General features: G+C 37.8%; 1 long non-coding RNA gene and 1 pseudogene across 1 annotated transcript in view; one reads left to right on the top strand and one right to left on the bottom strand.

The window, feature by feature from the left end:
* Positions 1-23,289, bottom strand: part of LOC120608295 (uncharacterized) — a 53,294-nt gene that overhangs the window by 19,389 nt on the left and 10,616 nt on the right. Inside the window, exon 2 of the long non-coding RNA XR_005654370.1 lies at positions 15,246-15,309. This is a non-coding gene — a long non-coding RNA (uncharacterized LOC120608295). The remainder of the gene's footprint in view (positions 1-15,245; positions 15,310-23,289) is intronic.
* On the top strand, positions 19,804-19,922 carry LOC120608419 (uncharacterized; annotated as a pseudogene).

Below are 23,289 nucleotides of genomic sequence, written 5' to 3'. Positions count from 1 at the left end.
GGGAAGCAAAGCTCTTCTGTTGCAGTTAGCCACTCAGTCACTACATTTATTTGCCCTGGAGTCTCTTCTAAACTGCAGCTCTTATTGGCAGCTGTTCCAGGGGCTTTGGAGAAAATGCTGCCTTTCCATGGTGTCACTTTCCTGTGGGATTGTATCTACTTAGCGGACAAGGGATGTCCCTGGAGAAGTAGATGAACTCCAGGCTCACAACTCTTCCTGTCTCAACCCAAGAGATACGGAAGGAAAAAAAGATCGATGTGTATACAGTAACTGAATTTTAATAAGACCAATATAAAATATTAGTATTTGTGTGGTTTAAGCACCTATGGTTTCAGAAAAGTAAGCTAATTTGATTTTTTATATTTTAGGTGACATGAATGCGAATTTCTTTCTAATGTTTATTCTCTGAGATTGCATTATTATAAATTTGTGTCTTGGGAAGGGAAGCAGGGAAGAGACTCCTTCTTACAAAAAAGGGATGCATAAATCCCTCTGCTCTCTCCTTCAAGCTCCGGATAGTTCCCACTTTGAGGTTCAGCAATTTATGACTTCACTATCCATTCTCTGCTGTAGCATCACCTTCTAGCACAGAGTACTCTGGGCTTTATTTAACTTTGTCATCCAACAAATGAAAATAATATTGCTTGTCTTGCATGGATCAAATGATAGAATATATGTGAAAGCAACAAACCATAATTTATATCGTAAATACAAGATAATGTTATTTTGATGCAAATAGCTAAATATAATATTGATAACAACATATAGTACATATCCTAATGGGAAGATAAGTATTAAAATACTTTTTGCCAACTTTGGCCTAAGACCTCCAGAACCTTTTCATCTACCAGCCTACCCTGAGAGCTGAAAAGCCTAGATCCATCACTTTTCACACAATCAAAACTACCATGCCTTTAGAATGTGAAACAGAATTATACTGTGTAAGGTTCATAGTTCCTACTACACTACTTCCATCCACCACATTCATTGCAAAACACATTTTATTATTTTTTTTAATCTCAATTTTTAAGGGAATTTTTCCTGAATTGCAAAAACTGTGGATGTGTTGCATAAATAGCAAAGGCATTGCAAAAATAACCATTAACTCACAAATCCAAAGTTATACAGAAATAAAACAACTTAAACATGATCTGGACATTGACTTAGAAGCAGCTTCACAGAGATGGTTTGCATTTTTCAAATTGCAAGTGTAGCTTTGGCTTAGCTTCCTGGATTTGGATTTGTCTGCAGAACACATGCTACTTAGAAATAAAAAGAGGCTGCCTAACTCGAGTTCAGTTAAATTAAACATCCTTTGAAATTTTCAAAAATGGCAATTATTTGAAGTAATGGTGTTGAAATATTTGCATGCTGATGCTTGTGACAATTCTTATAGTATGTTTCTTTACAGTACAGTTTAAACATTCTCCTTGTTAACATCGAGTCATGTGACTCTTTATATTTCCTCTAATTCAATTTGTCATATTTAGACATGTAATGACATTTAAGATGTTCACTCCCTGGAACAAGCTCATGAGTGTCCTTGCAAAAAAAAATTTACGCAAGACCAAGAAAAGACACATATATGATATATTTAAGAAGAGTGAAATATCGAGTGATATAAAAAAGTAATTACTCATTGGAAATTGATGAGTGACTGAAAACAGACTTGCGATGCTATGAGATGTAAAGTGAAACAGTTCATGCTTGGAGTTTTCTGAATCTCTGGAAGTGGATCAGGATTGTTTTGAATGTAAGACATCTGTCATCAGTCTGCTTGCCTTGGTCAGTGGCTTCTCTTAAAGCAAGGAGGGTTTATTTTCAATCTTGTAGTTTCATGGATTCTCCTTTTACCCTGCCAGGACTGGTAAAATGGAGAGTGATATATCCGCTGAGAAAAGATAACAGGTCACATATGTTCTTTTCAGGCACACTTGGGGAGAGTCAGCACAAGCTGCTATCAGCATCTACTTGAAATCAGTGGTTAACATACATACGAGCACATGTAATAAAAGTAGAGGAATAGCCTGAATAGAATAGTCCTGGGGGGCGTATTGCCTGGCTGGTTATTTTTTAATGGAAAAAATTAGTATTCCTTGTCACATTTCTTAGTGTTTTCTAATACCTCTATGTTCATCTTTCTCATTTAATAAGCCCCAGTTTTGATTTTAGGCTGTTGGTTGCTAGGCTTCAGATCTTAAAACTAATGAACTGGTGAGACTGGTCACCAGAATCAATTTACTTAAGGACAAAGTATCCTCCAGTAGAGAGGTGATCTTAAGGTAAAATGGAATTAGGAAAATAACCTGGCCCTAATAACAAACAAAGACTAGTGTAGGGGTGTGTGTGTGTGTGTGTGTGTGTGTGTGTGTGTGTGTGTGTGTGTGTGTGCGCGCGCGTGTGTGTGTGCACACGTATGCGGCTATGAGAAGAGAGCAGTATCTGTGTCTGGAACTCCCTATGGAATCAAGTGTTGATCCCGACAAAGTGGGGAACGGGAGAATGGTGCTGTGAGTCAATACTGAAAGGTCTATTTTCACTGAATCTTCTGGAAGATTTGGAGCATTTGTAGCAATGTTTTATACACATGTTCCAAAGTTTAACACCGAAGCTAGAGAGTGATCTTTTTTTCTCTAGAACTTCAGCATTTTCCTCCTGGTTTGTGACAAAGATGGCTTCACTATATCAGTAGCAGCCAAAGTTTGTGGGACAAATAGCTAGAGGTTGGTCTTCAGAGAGAGCACGTAGTGAACCAGATATCTGGCACAGAGCAGATAGTACCAAAGGTGCCTAAAATAAGAGGACTGACAAGATGGTACAGGCCACGTGGCCACTGGCAATCCTTGTCGCTGGCCGTGTGAGAAGTTTCATGAGCATTCCCAGAAATACCAGATTGATGCCTTGAGGCAGATGGCAATCACACAGGATTGGATGGGAATGTCTATAGAAGCAAGGTTTATTTCTGTTAGTATCATAGCATTTATAACCTCCAGGCTCATGGAACCCGAAGAAACATAGATTATACACAACTTGTTATAAAGTAAACTAGATTCTCTCCAGGATCAAAGTAACTCTCAGTGAATGAGGAACTTCTGTGAGTTGCTTTTATAGTTTTAGACTAGCAGGAGTTATTTGGCGTCAGGAAGTGTATTGCCCTGTATGTTACTTTCCCACACCATTTATCCTGTTTTTTCTACCAACTTCTGTTTTTCTCTGAGTGTATCTAAAGAGCAAAATGATCTCACACATCCTTTACTTATTATTTGAAATTAAAGTTGCTAACAATCACTACTCTATCTATATTTCAACCACAAGCTTCATATTAAAATTTTCTTAAAAGATAACTCTGATGAGATTTTTTCTGTTGAAACATTTTCAACCCACTGATATGAGCTTTGAGTCTTTTGTAATAAAAATATAGACAAAAAGACTTTTTATCTATATTTTGTGGCATTGCAGAAACGTCCATCCCCAAGAACTTGAGAATGGGGAAAACAAGACTACTTTTGCAGCATTAAACTAGTAAAACCCACCCATTTTGTGTAGTTAGCCATCTATGAGAATCAACCAAGAATTTTTAATCATGTATCTCTACACCTAAGACTCCAATCAGAATGACTGGAAAATTTCTCAGAGATCCAGGAATGTAGTTTAATAAGCAACAACCTAATCAATTGTTTACACCCTATATGGGGATAGTTAGTAAATAGCTATCTATTTTACTGAATGCTTAGCTGGCATTGGATTTACAAATATTATTTGATAAGTAGGCATTATCATACCTGGTTTTCAGATGAAGAAACAGAGGCTCTGAAAATTTTTTCAGCCCCCCCCAAGTTAATTTTTCTAAGTAACAGACCCAGAATTTTGATTCAAGTCTTTCTGATTTCAAAGAACAAATGTTACCAAATAATAAGACTGTCTGTATCAGAATCTCTTAAACAAGAAGATTTCTGAGAGTCACTCCCATTATAAATCAATTGATCTTAGATTGGAGAGGGTGTGGGGGATTGATAAATTTTTGCTGTTTCAAAGCTCAGTAAGACATTCTGCTGCCCACTCAGGACTGGGAACCACTAAACCATAGGTAGAAAAAAAAAATAAGCCAGGCCCACTCAAGCACAAATTAGGAGAGTAGTGTCCTGTCCAGCCAGCAAGAGATGTACTTTCCAATAGATGTGACCATTTATGATACCCCTGACACTGCTAAACACTCTTGCTATCTAATAATCTCCTTTTTCTTGTCCTAGTTTACCAAATCAAATGAAAATGTGGCTTTGCATGTAGCTTATCTTCTAAGAAAGAATATATTAACTGACTGATCCAGACATTTCAGTTCTTTAACTGAATTTTAATACAGCAATCTCTGTGAGTGTGGACATTGAGAATCCCAAAGATCCATACAATCTGTGTGCCAAAAGATCAAACTATAAATTTGAGGGCCAGACCCTGGAACTTAAAGCATCAAAAAAGGCAAATGCCACCTTGATTGGGTACCTAAGAGCAGCCTTTTTCTGGTGATGCTCATCTCTGCTTTCACAGGGTACAGGTAGGCTTTTCACTTAACTGCTGGTGTTAGAATTTCCCCCAATACAATACAGTGCAATTGATTAAGTTATTGCCTACTAAAATACAATCTTATCCAGCCTGGTTCTCTGAGATTTCTCCAGAGCATTCTGACAGGAGTCCTGGGTGGAGAGACACAGACTTACAGACAAGTTCTTAGTTAATTGCCGCAAATGGTCAATCACACAGAATATATGTATTTTGCTAGTTTAACTCTGAAATGACAATATTATTTTCTCTATGTTTAAGTTATTGGGTATGGTATATCTCACTAATGCCTCATACATTAAAAAAAAAAAAGTTTAAATTAATGATTTGAGAATATTTGCCCTGACACTAACAGTTAAACCTTTACCAAAGTTAAGTTTTGTGGGAATTTTAACAATATTAAATTATAGTTGAAAGAGGCTAGAAAGGTAATTGTTAGAAACTGTAGTTATAAGTAGTATTTATTAGGGTGATGATGTGAACTTTATTATTGCTTGTTTTTGGCAAAATCACGTAGTTATGTTTTGGTGTTGGCAACAACAACAGCATCTCAAAATCATGTGTGCCTTCTTTCTGTCTAATTTTTTAAAGGTAAATGCACATAGTTTATAGAAAGGAGAAGCTATGATGCATATTATTAACAGAGCAATAAGCTACCACATCTAGACTCGCATTGTATGGCTAATTATTTCTCTTAGTGTTTCTCTTACTTTAAATATCCTACAATTTTACTTATTCAGTTCTCTCTCATTAAAGCTAGAGGCGGGGTGGGGGGAGAAAATAGTTCAACTGTTTTTAAAGAAATAAGATTCTAATTTTTATTCCATGAACATAGGCATTTCACCTTCAGAAGAATTGAATAAATTCCTGATTGCCAGAGGAAGTGAGGTGGAAGGATGGGTGAAAACGGTGAAGGGAGACATAGTCAATGATAGTGTGATAACTTCGAATGGTGACCAGCGGTTACTAGACAGTGTGGTGATCATGTGGTAAAATGTATAAATGTCAAATCATTATGTTGTATACTTGCAATTCATATACAATGTATGCCAACTATACTAAAATTTTTAAAAAGTAGATTTTTCCCAATTAATTTGGACCCCACTGTTCCTGATTTAGACTTTAAGTGACACCACAAAGTAGCAAAAGAAAATATTGTTTTAATAAAGTGCAGTTTCATTCAGTCAACAAAGCTATATTGAGCATCTGCGATGAAGCAGGCCCTAAGCCAGGCACTTGAACTATCACATTACAGCAGACACAATCCCCTGTGAAAAGTGGAAATGCATCTGCCCCTCTGAATGTGATACTGCCAGGTATTAGCCCTGAGTTCCAGACGGAAGGCCTGTCAACACACTCTCCACTTGTGAGCTCAGACTTCTACCACCCAGAAAGATTTTTAAGAGGATCTGTAAGTTAATGTTTACCAACTGCTTTAATATCCTAGGATTAAAATGGGCGCATCAGAAAGAAGTGGCCATGGTGGAATTTGGAGGCTATTCAAAAATCCAGCCCAGCAAGTCTAATGGTTTGTTTTCAACATTTATTTAACCTCCTTCTGCTATCAAGAAACTTGAGAGAGCTCTGAGGAAGTTTATGCCAAAGGAAATGAAGAAAATGTACATTGATTTTGAGTTGTTTTGTTAAGGCTTCTGGATAGCAGGAGTGTGTGTTTTATAATTACGAAAGTTTGCCCAACTTGTAGAGACGTTGTAGGCTTAAGTCTCTGAGCCAACCAATAGTGGGTATCACGCCGTGCTTCCTTAGAAAAGCTAATATTGTTAGAGCCCTTGAAATAAATCTTAAGTCTGTCCTTGAAATAACTATAAATGGACTTGGCCTCTGTTCAACATAGGCCAGTGGAGAGAACATGCCAGGGGGAAATGTTTTTGTCCACCCTGGAATGGCCAGCTGTCACTCCATGCCAACGAGTTGGGGGCACAGAATTGCCGGATCTGTGAGAATAAGCAAACAGTTCTGTTTTCTCCACAGAAACTCATTTCCCTGTGCTTCGTATTGACAATTGTGAGCTATATTTGCAAGAAGGCTTGTATGCAAAAGAAGCACCCACTAGGATAGTGCAAATATTATCCCAGCAGGTCTCAGAAGCCACCCCACCCAGCTTACTTTTTATAGAACCAGGTGATAACATATTTCAAAGTGCCGGTTTGAGAGGCAAGTGTTTACTGGCAGAAAAATGTTCTTTAATTAGTATTTATCTCAGAGCCAGGGTGACATAAGTTGCTAATTATGCTGATACAAGAACAGATTGAGATATTCTTGTATGGAAAGGAGAAAGGGATAATAGGCATGCCTTTTGGATTTGGAGTATATGTGTTTAAATTAGCTTGATTTGACCCTAAATTAGCTTGGTTCCAGTCTGGCCTTTAGTTAACCTGCATTTAAAATAGCTTTGCTAGCAGTTAAGGAGACCGTGCCAGCTTTAGTCTTGAACACTAAGAATTTCAAGTTGTATGCTGCATAGTTAATTCAGTATGTCATTCTGTGCTTCATAAAGGTTACTTTTTATCCCTACATTGATTAGTGGAAACTTTATACATCTCCCATGACCTAGCTCTATAAGTGCTATAGTAAGTAATTTTTAAAATAATAATTATTAATGGAGAATATCTTTTATTTCCATCCAAGTTCTAATAAAATATTTTGTTATACATCTTCTTCCTAAATTTAATGACTTAAAATATGTGTACTGCTTATAACAGTACTTAGTAAGAACTCATGAACTATATATGTATGTTTTTTCAAACATTTACAAGGGTGATTATATATAATATGGTTTTTTAAAAAAGAGAGGCTAGACCACATTGTTCATTTATCTCATGGCCAATAATCATAGTTACTGCTTACATATCATTTGTTATGTGTTAATCCCTATTCTAAACACTTACTATATAATTCATTTATTCTCAGGTAATTCTATATTAATACTATTAGTATACCCATTTGGTCTAATGGGGACACTGAGGCACAAAGTTTTGAGTAACTTGCCTGGGCTCGTGTAGCTGGTAAGTGGCACAGCTGAGATAGGGACTCAGAGTGTCTGGGTCTAGAATCTGTAAACTTGGCCACTATGCTGTTCTGCTAGTCAAGAAGTCAGATATATTCAGACACTTCATAAATTCTCTCTTCTACAGCACTCTGTTAAACACTTCTTATTTATCCATGCTTCGATACCATTATGATAGGTATCCATTATGATAAACCCACAACAATATCTTAAATTCCATTTGAATCACTAACAGACTGCGATATCCACATTTAAAAAGGTAATCAGTAGGAAGCATAATAGAATTAACTGATTAAAATATTTTCTGAACTAGAACTCTCTATTCCTTTCAGCTTGCCAGATTATACTGATGTGAGCACCTGATAGTTGGGAAGCTGGGTTTCAGATAATTACTTTTAACCTCACAAGAAGCACATGAGAGCTGATGACTGCTGCTGGAGAATCTTGCCAATATCAGGAACACTGTATGCTCATTTTCAAACTGTTTAGTTTAATCATTGCTGTATTTCTGGAGTCTTCTCATAAAAGTAAGAATGCCTTTTCTACTAATTTCTTTCCTATTAAGAGGACTTTTTTATTTTTTAACTTCTAGCAGTTTGGGAGACTGTGATCTGTAACGTCAATTTATGATTTTGAAGAACTTAAGGGTTTTTGTCTGCCACGTTTGCATTTTATTTTCTTCTCTGCCAACTTCAGAACAGAGTATATATGCCAGAACAATATTCATCCAGCCAATGTTTATGATATGGAAATAAAACCATCAATTAACAATAAGGAAGACAGCTTCCACATTATTTGGTTATTTGCAGTCTTTTTCAGCTATAAAATTTATTTACAAAGCACTTCAGGGTCAAGTCTATTTGTACACAAAATGAGGTATATGTTAGGCATTAGATACTAGAGTAAGACTGTTGTGAACTGATTTGTCATCCTTTATATATGCTGGTAGTCATTTAAAATATTCTAAGAAGGGCAACAAAATGCTATATTGGCTGTGGGAAAGGATTATGCTAGGTTTCTTAATTATCAGTGTAATACTGATTGTGATGTTCTGTTTAAGATAGACATCTAATCTACGTCGTAGATTCGTGTATATAAATCTTGGGTCACAAGCTCACATTTATAACTATAACTTAAGTGATTCTGCCCTCAACCCCTATTTTGCAATCTGTTTCGTTTTAAGAGTCTGCAATTTGTATAAGTATCTATAAAGGCTTGGGCTTTTGGAAAGCAAAAGTCATTTCCAGCTTGACTGCAGGTGGTAAGGGTGAGGGAAGCTTAGGGATGGAAGTCCAAGAAGAATGAAATGGGGTAATATTTTTAAATATTATCCTGTTCTACATGGTGATAGGCAGTGGGGTGTCAGGGTTAAGAACACAGAGTCTGAAGTCAGACTACATGGTTTGACTTGCAACTGTACTACTTATTGAGTAATCTAGAGTAAATAATTAAATTTCACTGTGCTTGCTTTCCTCAGTTGTAGATGGGGATGATGCCAACAGTACCTCACTCATAGGATTGTAGTGACCACTGTATATGAGTTAGACTTAAAGCACAGAGAACAATGCCTGGCACAAAGTAAATGCTATACTTACTTTCAACACTGTTAACAGCTGTTTTATTAACAATATTATTATTAGGACAAAAGTCCTTACTTGTTCCTGATTGCCTACACAAATAAAAACCTTAAAAGTTTGAACAGTGAGTTTAATACATGTTACATTTTGTATCATTTTAAGATCAGGTGTACGTATGGAATATGATTGATTCTTAGACTCTAGGAAGATTTAGTTAAGGTTCAGGAAATAAACAAGAGCTCTCAGTAGAAGGCTCAAGGCTGTCATATTTGACAAATCTTTAATTCTTCTCAGTAAAGAACAGAGAACAGCTTTCTTATTATTTCTCATGAGGAAATGTGGTATATTAGAGAAAAGCTTTGAGAAACAACAAAAAAAATGCCATCGATCATAACTTTACTATTGTATCCATTCACGGAGCTTTATTGAAAGGGCAGTGACGTTAATACATTGCATCTTATTAAAGGACTAGCTCAAGTAATACATTACTTTCTGCTTACTGAACTTGCTTCAGTAAAAATCTCAGGTATCACTTCACCATTTTGTGTTTTCTAGTCACAAGGCATGATAGGAAAGACAATCTTTCATAAGGGGAGTGATTTTGCTTTATAGCTTTCAATCGAATATTTACATAGTTTACTTTTTTCATTAAAATAAATTTTATTTATTTTTAATTTTTATTTATCCTCTAACACTTTATTGAGTATTTTTAACCATTATATTTTTTCAATTTCAGTTCTATTTGCTTTTTTAAACTTTATCTGCTCATTTCTTCCCCTTTAGTTTATTAAAATATAATTGACATAAAGCATTGTATTGGTTTAAGGTGTGTAACATAGTGATTTGATATACATATATGTAGAAAAATAATTACAATAAGTTTCGTTAACATCCATCATCTTATAGTTATAATTTATTTTTCTTGTGATGAGAATGTTTAAGGTCTATTCTTTTAGCAGCTTTTAAATATATGATACAGTATTGTTAAATATAGTCACCAGGCTGTACATTATATCCCAGAACTTATAAGTGGAAGTTTATACCGTTGACCATATTCACCCACCTCTCACATCCCCTACCTTCCACCTGTGGCAACCACCATATAATTTTCATATTAATTATTTAATGTTTTATAGCACTGTGGGTAAACAGTGACAAAGTGTTAAAAGAAAAACATGACCAGGAAACCATTCACTGTAAGTCAGAATATTATAAATCGACTATAATACAAGTAGGCTTGATTGCTTAGCATGAACTGACAGGGCATAAACATGGAACCAAGTGGTAGTTTGTCTAAACCGATTCATTAATTCAGCTTAAAATATAGAGACAATGTCAGAGAGTGTTGTAATAGCCATCACTTACTGAGAAGTTTTACTGAGCATCCCTACCACTTTTGACACCTCTGCTGCAGCCACCAAATCATCAGCCCATCTGCCATGGATTATTCCAACAGATTCCCAACTGTCACCAGCAGCCAGAGCATCCTAACAAAACACAATCAGCTCACGATAATTTTCAGTGACCACTTATTTCTCTGAAAGTAAGAGCCAAAGCCTTTGGTATGTTCCACAAGGCTCCAAGTGATGTGCACCTCCCTCCACAATGTCTCTAACCTACCACTCTTCAGACTCTCCTCCTCACAGATGCCAAGCACCTGTTCCTGAGGCAGACTCGACGCTTGCTGAGCTCTCCACCTGGGGTACTCTTTCCCCACACATTTACATGGCTCACACACTCACTAATCAGGTCTTCATCAAATGTCACCTTCTCAGAGAGGCCTTCTCCAGTCATCCCATGGAACCGTTTAGACTCCCCCTTCTCATTTGCCTCCCATGCTTTAAGTTTTTCTCTTAGCACTTACCATGAACTGACATATTTTGTATTTTCAGGGAATCTCTGCAAGGTCTGGGATACTTCTCGGTATTGTTCACTGCTATCTCCCCAGCACTGAGCACATAGTAGGTATTCAATAATATCTGTCCGATGAGTGAATGCTTAGCTTACACCATGTGTGGGGCTAGGCTGATTTTCTTATAGGGAATTTCTCATTCAATCTCACTACAATCCTAAGAGATTAGAGTCACAAGAAAAATAACATGAACTAACATGTTTTATTAGTATCATGCTGGGTATTGGGGAGAAGCTGGGAAGCTGTTGTAATAACCTAGGGCAAAGAGGTGGTTTGGAGCGGGGTGGTTGTAGTAGAGGTGGTGAGAAAATCTCAGTTAAAAACTCAGTAAAATAGAGCACTAAACTAGAGCAGTTAGATCTCTTGTTCAAGGTTACCAAGCTATGGAGTGGGAAACTGAGTTAAGACAAGCTGGCTCTTATTCACTGGGCTCTGCTGTTGCTTGTATCATAGACTCTGGAAGACAACCAGATTTCAGGATGAATCCTGCCTGTGGCAAACAATTCAATTTAATATTTGCTTCTCAGCAAATCATAGTTAATATTTTTATGTCCAGGTTTTTTTTGAAGACTAAATACAATATGTGAAGCCTCTCTCGCATAGATAGTAGTTGCTTGATAAATTGTAGCTACCCAGGGAGCAACCATTTTATGTAGATATAACCTTGTGTTTGTTTATATTAAAAGAATTTATTGGATAGTGGCTTCATTTTATTTATTTTCGATGCTAACATAAATGAAAATGTTAAGGTATGTATCCTAGTTCTGCCTAAGGAAGATTTTAAAGGAAAGAAAAGGAGGAAGAATGACAAGGGAAAAATCAGAGACAACAGATACTATCTTGAGAGTAGCATGAATCTCCACCCAGAATTTCTCTAAGTTAAGATCTACAAAATTCTAAAGAATCTGACTTTTTGGATTCAGTATGTAATTCATTTGATAACCTAAGCCAATCCTGTGAGTTGCTCTGGCAACCAATTTTAGTAACATAAAGAAATGCTAGCTGTTAATTGGTATTCAGAGTTAGTAGCTGCTGTCTCTGCTTCTGTCTCCATGGTTACCTAGTTGTCACGTTTTCATCTCTAGTATGGTGGTGAGATTTTACATGTGTGTACTTTAATGCACATGTCCATAATCTCTAGCACAGTGTTTTACTAAATATCTATAATTGTGATCACTTTTGAGCTATTAGTATTATTGCTATAAAAACAACAACAACAACAACAACAACAAGAAAACAGTTGCTCCACTAAAATCCATGTCATCCTTCCACATTCTCCACACATTGCAAGCTTCCATTTTGGGCTATGCATGCATTACTATTTGTATGGTTGTCTGCAGAGGGAAAATTCTGCATAACTCCACATGTGTGTATGGAATATGGATGTTTAAAATATGCAAAATTGGACAAAAATTGTACAAACAGGGAATAATTTTTAAAAGTGTTTACTTGAGGTTAGAGGTAATGAATACTGATTTGAGAGATAAATGTCAAATTAGACAAATTAGGTTCAATGTTTTCTATCCTGAGGAAATATTCTCACACTTTGGTTGGTTAATACATAGATGCCTCATATATTCAATTTCTAGCAATTTCCTATTTAATAGAATGCAGGGATCCCCAAATTAGCTACCTTTTCTGTCCCCATTTTTTTCTACTTAGAATTAAACTGCAATTAGCTCTTTTTATTGTTGACTTTCACTAGTATTTTCTCTTAACCCCTAAAGTTAGGTAGAATTATTTCCCACTTATAAATGGTCAGCTAATTAATCATAATTGATGTTCCTTATCATTACAAATACACCAATGATGGGGGCGAGAAAAATGGTTTGGACAATAGATAGCAATTAATCCTTTTAAAGAGGTAGCATGAATACTAGAAACAAAACTAATTTTAGATTCATTCAACACTGATCTGAAGTCCTGGGCTTCCTGTTTACTATCCTATGGCCCTTGTGGAAAGCAAAAATATCAACAAAATTTTGAAAACAAATTTAAAAACCTCTCTTTCCTAATTTTTCTCATCTCTAAATTACAGCCATCATACCCAGTGTTATGCTTATAAATATTTTACAACCAGTTCTTTCAGGGAAAAAAGGACCACTGATTTACAGAATTTAGTAATTTCCATGGTGTGAATACTCCCACTATGGCTGATTTCAAGATTTCAACATGCTTTCATAGGCACATGGAACTGGACAGAGTTGTTAATAATTGTCATTCACAAACCAGGGCATACCAGCTCTAGTGCACTACTATTTCTTAAGTTTATTATAAGGCTTAAACGAGTTGTCCTGGGTAAAATACTGGGTGCATAACAATCTCCAAATCTTGATTCTTTCTTCCCTCAATGAAGTGGCTTCCCTTTTTTTTTTTTTTAATTTAAAAAATAATTTTAACAGTACAGAAGTCTAGACAAGTAGAGTCAACATTTAAAGAAAACCCTGTAGGAACCCTTGTGGCACTACTAACTGACCATGACTCAGATACTTTATGTTATAAATAAGGGCATAATCAAAAGAATTGATTATTCCTTTCTGAGACAGAGGAATCAGAATGTAGAGGCAGGAAGCAAGTATTCTAGTACAGATTCATATTCCATCTAAATCATGGATGGCTAAACTAGAATGGGTTAGGCAGGTGTTGACAGTACTTATTGGTATTATAACCCACTGTAAATTTTTATAGTTCATTGGTTATAAGTATATAGAGTAACCTGTATAATGATTCAGTTGTAGATAAGTTGTAGATATGGGCTCTGTCATTTTCCACAAGTCCAATTGTCTTCTTTGAAAATTCACTGGTTAATTCTTAGGAATTATGAAATGATTGAGTGAAGAGAACCTGACTTATTCTTGTATTCTTGCCTGTGCTGTGGGCAGAATCAACTACCTTTAGTGCTTAGCAGAGTGCCTGGCACATGTTTGGTGCTCAAGTGAACAGATTCTATTCAATCTCCCCAAGTTTTCTTCTAGGTTAGAGAAAAAAATTTCTGCTGATTCTAGGCTAAGAAGGTCTATCACCTGCACATGAATACTTGGACAGCTGCAATGGCCTGAGGATAGATGTAGAATGAGAGTCTAGGAGAGGGTTGCAAAGCTCCAGGTGGTGAAAGATTATTGTTTAGAAGCATGACTGGGATTCAGAAAAATATTGGATTATAGGGACAATATCTGGTAGATGAAAAACAACAGGCTTCCATTAAACTGAAGTTTAGTTCAGGCAAGTTCTGAGGGCTAAGTCTGAAGATGCCTGCAATTTGGGGCAGTAGGAAAAATAAGGGTTAATTTAGAGTTAGTGGGAAGGTCTGGTGCCGAGACAGACAGGAGATAGCTTAGAGACTGTGGAAGTTAACAGGGTAGCTCTTGGAGTGAATGAACATTCAGTAAGATTGAGAAAACCAGGAAAGACAGTGAATGAAGGCTCCTCTGATGGGAAGCGTTGGTAGATGGCTGGGGGAGAGAGGATGGCAAGGAGTAAGGAGGGCCTGAAGTTAATAAGCAATGCCTTAGAGTCCAGTCACATTACATTAGTGATGAGATAGAGGCAGCATGCTGTGGGCAGGACAGGAAATAACATTAACAGAAAGTCTGTAGTAGGCACATGTTATGCAATTTATATATTTACTTTATTATTCCTTACAACAGCTAGAGAGGAAAGTATACTATTTCTATAACAGATGAGGCATCTTAAGGGTATCAAGTCCCTAATACGTGCAATGTAGAAAGAATAACCCAAAAGACATAGATAAATTATAGCTGTTTATGTCATATTTGTCAGGGTTGAGATCAGGGTTCTGCCAGGAACCAGAGGTCACTCTCAAATGGAGACACTGGAGAAAACTGAACAAATGGAGCTATTTATAGAGATGTGGAAAGACTCTGAAAAAACTAAGGGAAGATAGTCTGGTACCTTGGAGCTAACGACAGAAAGAAGCACTTATATCCAGAGCCTAAATAGACAAAAGAAGGGTGTGGTTTCTGGATGCTAAAGATTTCCTTATGTGGAAAGGGCTGCCTAACAGGTGTTAGGGCCTTTGGGAGCTTGAGGCAGCAAATCTACAATGAATGGACTGAAAGGGAAACTGAGGATTAAATCCCTTGTCTTTTAATTTTTCCCCTCCCTTGATCCCTTATTATTGCCACCCTCCCCCTATCCCCATGCCTGAACTCACCCAGAAGCTGGAGGGCAAGAGAGTCTGCAGGAATCCAGCCATCTTTCCTCCTGGGGCAGGCGGTCTGGAGGAGAAAACCAGAGATAATGCAGCCCGGTGAGTAGATCTCCTTAGACAGTGTATGTCAATAGTTCAGAAACATTCCTGGGCAAAAGAACATTTTTTTTTTAATACTTATACCTGGGCTTGTTTCCCACCCTTTACAGAGATTCCGAACCATTAGATCTGAAATAAGACTCATGAATCTACTTTTTTAACAGTAAAAGACATTTAGCAGCTATTCATTGGATCACACTAGAAGAAATACCTCCTAAGGTAAAGAGGGTCTTCTATTCATTGACTACCTTTGGGAGCCAACTTTCATGTTAAGGTGTTCTTTTCCAGGAATTAAGGGAAGAGTGCGTAGCATCCTGTAACATCATGCTGTTTTATCTGTCTACGTACCTATGAGGCTTTGAGGATAGTCACAATTGAGTCTGAATTCCTACTCTGTCACTTAAAATATGTGACCTTATCTTCTCTAAGCCTCACTTTTCTTATCTCAAAAATAGAATGATAGGACCTAATTTATAGGGCTGCAGTGAGAACTATATGTGATTAAATATTATTTAAAAATTAAAAATAACTAGCGCAATCTTTGGCACAAAGTGAATATACAACGAATGGTATCTGTGTTATTATTATTATAAGCTGCCATCACTTTGTGGTGCTTTGTCATAATTCATGCTCTACATTGGTGTTAGGTGTGGTATACAGAGTCAAAAGCTGCATTATAGGGGGACTCGCAGAGACTCCGACAGGCGTTTATAGTTTCAATTGGAGAGAAAAAAATAGCGTAGGTAATAGAGGCTCTGTTCATCCCTCTGGCGACCAAATCAAAGTTGTGATGGAAACAAGGAACAACAGCAAGGAAAAATCACCTAGGATCTAGATGAACAAGCCATTCAACTACGGAGAAATCCAAGAAAGTACCCTGCAACAGCAGAATGTAGGATGGGGTGAGGATGCAGGGCTGCCCAGTCCTGAGCAGCTGAGTGAGATGGAGGCTGCTGCAGAGACAGACACCTCCTAAAGGGGCCGCGTCTGCGAGTAGATTTTTGTGGTGACAGACCTGCTTGCTCTGAGCACCAGTGCCAATTCGGCTGCACGCAGGGGCACCAGGGACTTACAGGGAGACATTGTCGGAGTGAGGGCTAAGGTGAGACTCGCTCGGTACGGAAGTGCCAGCGGTACCCATTGTTTCTGGTTGAGCCCTCCCCACTACCAGTGCGCCAGACACTGTGCCACCATAGCAGTGATATCATCAAACTGGATAATAAAGGTTGCTCCTACCAGAGGATTCCTTGACACCCCACCTCCCCCAACTCGGCCCCCCTACCCAAGCCACATCCAAGTGAATCCTCAGCGAGTCTGGTGCTCCTTGCTGAGACTCACACTGGTGGAGGCAGCTGGCCTCAGTTTCTGGTGTGGCCTTTTGAGGCAACTATAAGCACAGCATCTGTGGATTGCTTGCTGAACCTTAACAGGTGGACCTGGAGGGGTAGAGGCTTGGGCTAAATTTGGCCTGCAGGTGAACTCCTTTCAGGACTGTGCCACTGGACACCTACGTCACAAATCCACACTAATAAGACTGGGAGACTTAGGAGCTTTGCTTAGTACATAGAAACAGACATAGAAAGACAGCCAAAATGGGAAGACAAGCAAAAACCATATGACAGAACAGAACAGAGATCCAGATATAATGGAGTTGAGTAATCTAACAGATGCAGAGTTCAAAACACTAGTTATAAAGATGCTCAATGAACTTTTGGGAAGTGTAGAGAACTCCAACAAAGAGATGGAAATGGAAATGGAAATTATAAAAGGGAACCAGACTGAAATGGAGAATACATTATCTGAGATGAGGAATATATTAAATGGAATAAACAAAGGAATAAACAGAGTGAATAAAGAAGAGGATCACATGCAGTGTCTAGAGGACAGGAAAGCCAGTCAGGACACTCAATAAGGATGGCAAGAAAAAAGATGCCAAGACTATAAAAATAATTTAAGGAGGATATGGGACACCATTAAGGCTCCAAATATTCGTCTGATCAGAGTAACTGAAGAAAATCAAGATGCTGAAGAGCTGTTTGAAGAAATAATGATGGGAAACTTCCCTAACCTGGTGAAGGAAATGGACATAAAACCCAGGAAGCTCAGAAGATTCCAAAAATCAGGGATCCAAAGAGGCCCACACCAAGACACATCATAATTAAAATGCCAAAGGTTAAATACAAAGAAAGAATATTAAAAGCAACAAGAGAAAAACAAATAATTACATATAAGGGAACACCTATACGACTGGCAGGTGATTTCTCAAAAGAAACTATGGAGGACAGAAGGGCCTGGCAAAAAATATTTGGCAGGGTGAAGACCCAGGATAAACAACCAAGAATAATTTATCCAGCAAAGCTATCATTTAGAGTTGAAGGACAGATAAAGAGCTTCCCAGACAAAAATAAACTAAAGGAATTTATCACTACCAAGCCAGAATTATAGGAAATGTTGGAGGGACTTCTTTAAGAAGAAAAAAACATGTATCAAAAACAGGAATAAAGAATGGCAACAACTACATTCCTATTAATAAGTACCTTGAATGGAAAAGAATTAAGTGCTCCAACCAAAAGATCGAGTGGCTGAAAGGATAAGGAAACAAGACCCCTACATGTGAAAAGGAAGGGAATGGAAAAAGATGTTGCTTTGATGAACCTAGAAGATATTTTAGTCAGACAGGGAAAGATAAACACTATATGATTTCACTTATATGTGAAATTTAAGGAATAAAAAGAACAAACAAATCTAAAACAGACTCACAAATATAGTGGACAATTTGGTGACAGACAGAGGGGAGAGGGGTTGGGGGGCTACTAGAATGAGGTGAAGGGTTAAAGAAGTATAAATTAGTAGTTGATAGTTGGTTATGGGGATGGGGAGCACGACACAGGGAATGCAATTAACATTAATACATTGGCTAAGTGGAGGGTCAGGGGAGGGAGGGAGCAATTGGGGGAATAATTTTACTAACTATATAGATGTCTAACCAATGTACTGTATATTTTAATTTTTTTTAAAAAGCTACAGTATAAAACAGACTAGCTCAGTAAAGAAAACTTCATGAACTTTGCTCATGTTTAATAATGCAAATAATAATTTGTCTTTGCATTCTGCAGCTTTAGATGTAAACATAGAAGGTAAATAAGAGGGAGAAGACCTAATTTACTTTTTTTTGCTCATTATCTATTCAAAGTCATTGAAAAAATACTTCCAGCAGGCTACTAGTAAGTTGGGGAAGGATGAAAAGCCCTTTCAGAAAAAAAGACTAAATATGTTCTTGAAATACTTTTTTTAATTAAAGTTGACTTGCTTAACTTAAAGGAATGCTCAAAACTTGTGCCCTGCAGAGGTGATATGTAGAAAAGAATAAAAAATGTTTCCCCTTTCATTAATAAACAATGAGTCCCATTGTCTTGTTTAAGTTCAGGTGGCCCAAACAGTAGGAGTCTTTAAATCTCTTCCAAGCTCCTCCCCAAAACTCTACCACCACCCCAAGCTTAGTCTCAGGAACTCCTAGAACATCCCTTCAAAGTAGCTATTGGGGTCCTTCCAGCTGGGGAGCTGCAGGACACAAAGAAGATAAAGTCCATGCTTCTAGGAAGCATCCCCACCCTCTAAGCAGCAGCCCATCTGTCACAGTGGCAAGGTAGAGCAGAGTACAGGATGAAGGGCTCCTTTTTGAACAGGAGAGGGTTTTTTCTCCCTTTAGAGTAGACGGTATGTCTGAGCAGCTTGGGATGGGCGATGGACAAGGCAGGAAGGTGGGAATCTTTGGGATTCATCCCTCATACAAAGAAAGTTAAAACACACATTTGTCAAAGATTTATCACATTTTCAGAAATAAAAGGGAAAAAAGGGGTTTCCAGAAGCTATTGTGAGTAAATTTAAGAGGAAAAGAAAAATAAGATTGTAAAGTGAATTCTTTTGCTTTTCTGCCATGATTTAAAGCAATGCTTCTCAACTAGGGGTGATTTTGTCTCTGAGGGGATATTTGTCAATGTTTGGAGACATTTTTTGGTTGTCCCAACTTCGAATAAGGAAAGTACTATGGCATCTATTCATAGAGGTCATGGATGCTGCTGTATATTCAGGCCATGGGTATATGCATAGGCAAGCTTAGCAATAAAACGAGAAGTGAAAACATTCACTCAGCAGGTTATGGTGGGTAATCACACCCCAGGCATGTAATTTCCTTCTTTGCCTTAAGCAAGCCATGTCCATTGTCTCTGATCACCTAGGTTAACCACCTTTGAAATGCCCATACTTTCAGATCCCTCCTTCTAAAACCTGTAGGAAGTAATCTGATTCCTTCATATAATCTTCCTTATGCTCCCTCCTTAATCTCAAAAGAATAAAAGAAACTGCAAACTGTTACTCTCCAAAGTATTTGTCTACTCTGTTGAGTCTTGCCTCCAGATCTTGCCTCTGTCTGACTCAAATAAACATATAAAAATTCTACATGGTCTACAGCCATGCCATGCTGAACAAGCCCGATCTCATCTGATCTCGGAAGCTAAGCAGGGTTGGGCTTGGTTAGTACTTGGATGGGAGACCACCTAGGAAGCCCAGGTGCTGTAGGTGTAAAAAATAAAAAATAAGGGATTGTAAACTGACAAGGTCTTTTCAATCTCTGAGGTCAACCAAGGGTTACCTCGCTTAAAAAAAAAAAATTCTCTACATGTTTGGACATTTCTTATATTACATGGCATAATGTAGCAGGATTCTGAAGAAGCCCACCCAGGATTACCCCATGGACCAGAATTTGGTGCTAGGTACCAACAAGGGCCCAATACACTTCACTGACTCTTTGCTTTGCATCGGGTGAACTTGGTGAGTCCCTTTTTTTGGAATCCCGAACCTACCTGCTGTAGGTATCAGTTCCTGACTCTATTTGAGCTGTTCTTATGTGGCTGCTTTCAATTTCAGCTTTTTAAAAGTGGCACAAAAGAAAAATTAAAATTAACATGAGAAATTGAGCCATTGAGGCCAAGGAGCCTCATGACAGCCAGCCTCCCTTTAGTCCTCCAGCAAATTTTAAGTATAATTTGCACAGAGCCTCCACTTGTGAGTATCTATAGAAGTGGAGAGAGCTAAGTAAAAGTGGTATCAACTTAAGGCGGCTGAAATGGGGCTCTCTTAATACCTCTAAATTAATTTTTGTGTGTGTGCTCAATTGGAAAACGCAGGCTCTAAAACTGAATGGAATGAATGGGACGCTTACCTTTATTGGAAGATAGAAGCCTCTAAAAGAAGCACAGAAAAACTTTCTTCTCTTCAAGAAGTTAATAAGAAACTTTTAGAGACTGTCTCTGAACCAAAGAAGGCTTCCAAAACTGCTCAATCAATGCCAGCACCCCTCATTCCCTGTTCTCCAAACACCCTACTACTTTCTGAGCTTCCTTTTCCAAACTTGCCCTCTCTTTCTCTTCCTCTTCTTCCCTCCTTTACAATTCCTCCACCACCATTCACTACTGACACAGGGGAAACTGAGAACAGAAAGACATCAGGATACGCTAGAAGAACCAGAAATTCTGGCACCTCCCTTTAGAGAAAAGCCAGTTTCAGGACGAGGGAAACCAGCAATGATTTGCTCTCCTTAGACTGAAGCAGAATTAAGGAATCTAACTACAGATTTTCCTGATCCTCTCCAAGACCCTGTTTGGTTTGCAATGAAATTTAATTGTTAGGATATATGATCTTGTCTTTTCTGACCTGTTCCAACTCATACACCTATTGGTTTCTGAGAGCAAAGCAGCAGAATGGCTAGTAAGATCTGCTGGAAAACTCCTATAAAGGAGAGAGAGAAAGAGAGAGAGAGAGACAGACAAACAGACAGAGACAGAAAGACAGAGAGGCAGAGACAGAGAGAGACAGAGACAGACAGAAAGGCTGGGAAAAATGCAGAGAATTAGCCCAAGAGCTTCATCAAGCCATTCCTGAGATTTTCCCCAGGAAAATAGACTAAACAAAAATCTAACAACGTAGACAAAATCTAAGGAAACCAAACTTGCTTTCTTTGAATGATTTGAAAAAAAATTTCAAACAATATTCAGGATTGTCTCCAGACAGTTTTAAGGATCATCAAAATGATTCGATGTTCAGTGTAGCATTTCTGGATTAGATGAGGAGCTTGTAACGCTAATTAAACAATATGAATTAAACTGGCTGACAACGCGTGCTGATAAACTAGCAATTCTGGCCAATCAAGTATTTAAATTGAAAAAGAAGAAAAAGAATAAAGCTACTAAAATTATGAATTTACAGCTCCAGCAACTAAGCAATCAGGTCAGACCTTCTGAAAGCTTTTTCAATGACCAGGGAAATGAGAGTCCGCTTTTACTGTAGAAAGAAGCCAGGTCAACTTAAAAATTGTAGAACACTGAAATGGGATTTAGAAAAAGAAAGGGAACAGAAGAAAGCATAGGACTGCTCTGAGGATTGTGAGAGGGCATTTCCCCTTCTTACCAATAATTTAGAAATTGAAATATCCAAAAGGGAAAACCACTAAGGCCCTTGAAGATACTTGGGCTACTTTATCTCTTCCTAACCCTACCCAATTAAGTCACCCTCTCCTTTAGAGCAAAACTTCTGTACAAGTGGTAGAGATATCCAATCAACAATGTCCAATTTTAAAATCAGAACCTATTCCCTTTCAGCTATGGAATGTTACAGGGCAACATCCATTTTCGCTCATCGAATCTGCCCCAGTTCACCTGATAGAGCAAGACTTTCTTGAAACCCATGATGCCCACATATCCTTTTCTCAGAAGGGTGAAATGTAGTTAGAACCCAATGAATCAGATGCTGAACCAATTGAGAACATCATGATTTTAAAAGAACCTCCACAAGAGGAAACTAATCACAAGACTGGATGCTTGCTACAGGACATTTCTCTGGAGCTCTAGGCTCTTTCCAGTACAGATACTACATACCCTATTACCAGCTATTCCTGTGGACTGCCAATATTTTTCAGTAATAGATTTATGTAGTGCCTTTTCAGCATTCCTGTAGAAAAAGACAGTCAATATCTCTTTGACTTCACCTGGCAAGATCACCAATTTACTTAGACTGTAGACTGTAATGCCCCAGGGATATACAGTCCCACCTATTTCTCTCAAACACTAAAGGCTGCTTTAAATAATGTTGATTTTGCAGGGATTCCACTCTAATATGTCATACAGATAATGTATTTTCGTGCTCTAGTGCCTTCCTGGACTCCCAGAAGGACACAAGTTACCCATTACAAAGGTCTCAAAGAACAAGCTTCAATTTTGTTTGTCCATTGTAAAAGACCTTGGCTATCTTATATATAAAGATGGGCTGCTAATTAACCCTGAAAGATTCAGAGGAATCTTATCTTTTTCTCTGGCAAGAACTAAGAAGGAGCTTATAGGTTTTGTAGAATTGACTGGATATTGTCTCAACTGGGTTCTGAATTTTTCATTAATGACTCAACATCTATATGCGTATTAAAATCAGGTTGATCTGATCCAATCTAATGGAACCCTGAACAGAAACCCTGAAGAAGCTCTAAATGAAAATTATCTAGAGCTCTCACTTTGGGACACCCTAATTATAAACTTTCTTTCTTTTCATAAATAAGAATAAAGGAAATGCTTTCAGAGTTCTAACTCAGAATCATGGAGATCATCATAGACCTATTGGGTATTATATCCAGCAATTAGACTGAGTAACAAATAGGCACCCTCCCTGACAGCCATCTCTGCTGCACTCATGTCATGCAAACGAACAGAAGAGATACTTAGGGGTTCTCCTTTAACCTTTTATGTTTCTCATTCTGTTGAATTTTTGCTCAGCTCTCACCATACTCAGCATTACTTGGTCAGCTGACTGGCTTCTTAGGAAGTACTCCTGCTTTCTGTGCCTAATATTACTTCAGCTTGATGTAACAGTCTTAACCCAGCAACTTTACTACCCTTTTTACAAG

The sequence above is a fragment of the Pteropus medius genome, unplaced genomic scaffold (genome assembly GCF_902729225.1).
Source record: "Pteropus medius unplaced genomic scaffold, Ma_sr-lr_union100, whole genome shotgun sequence".
Taxonomy (NCBI): Eukaryota; Metazoa; Chordata; class Mammalia; order Chiroptera; family Pteropodidae; genus Pteropus; species Pteropus medius.
This window is presented reverse-complemented; position numbering and strand designations above follow the sequence as displayed.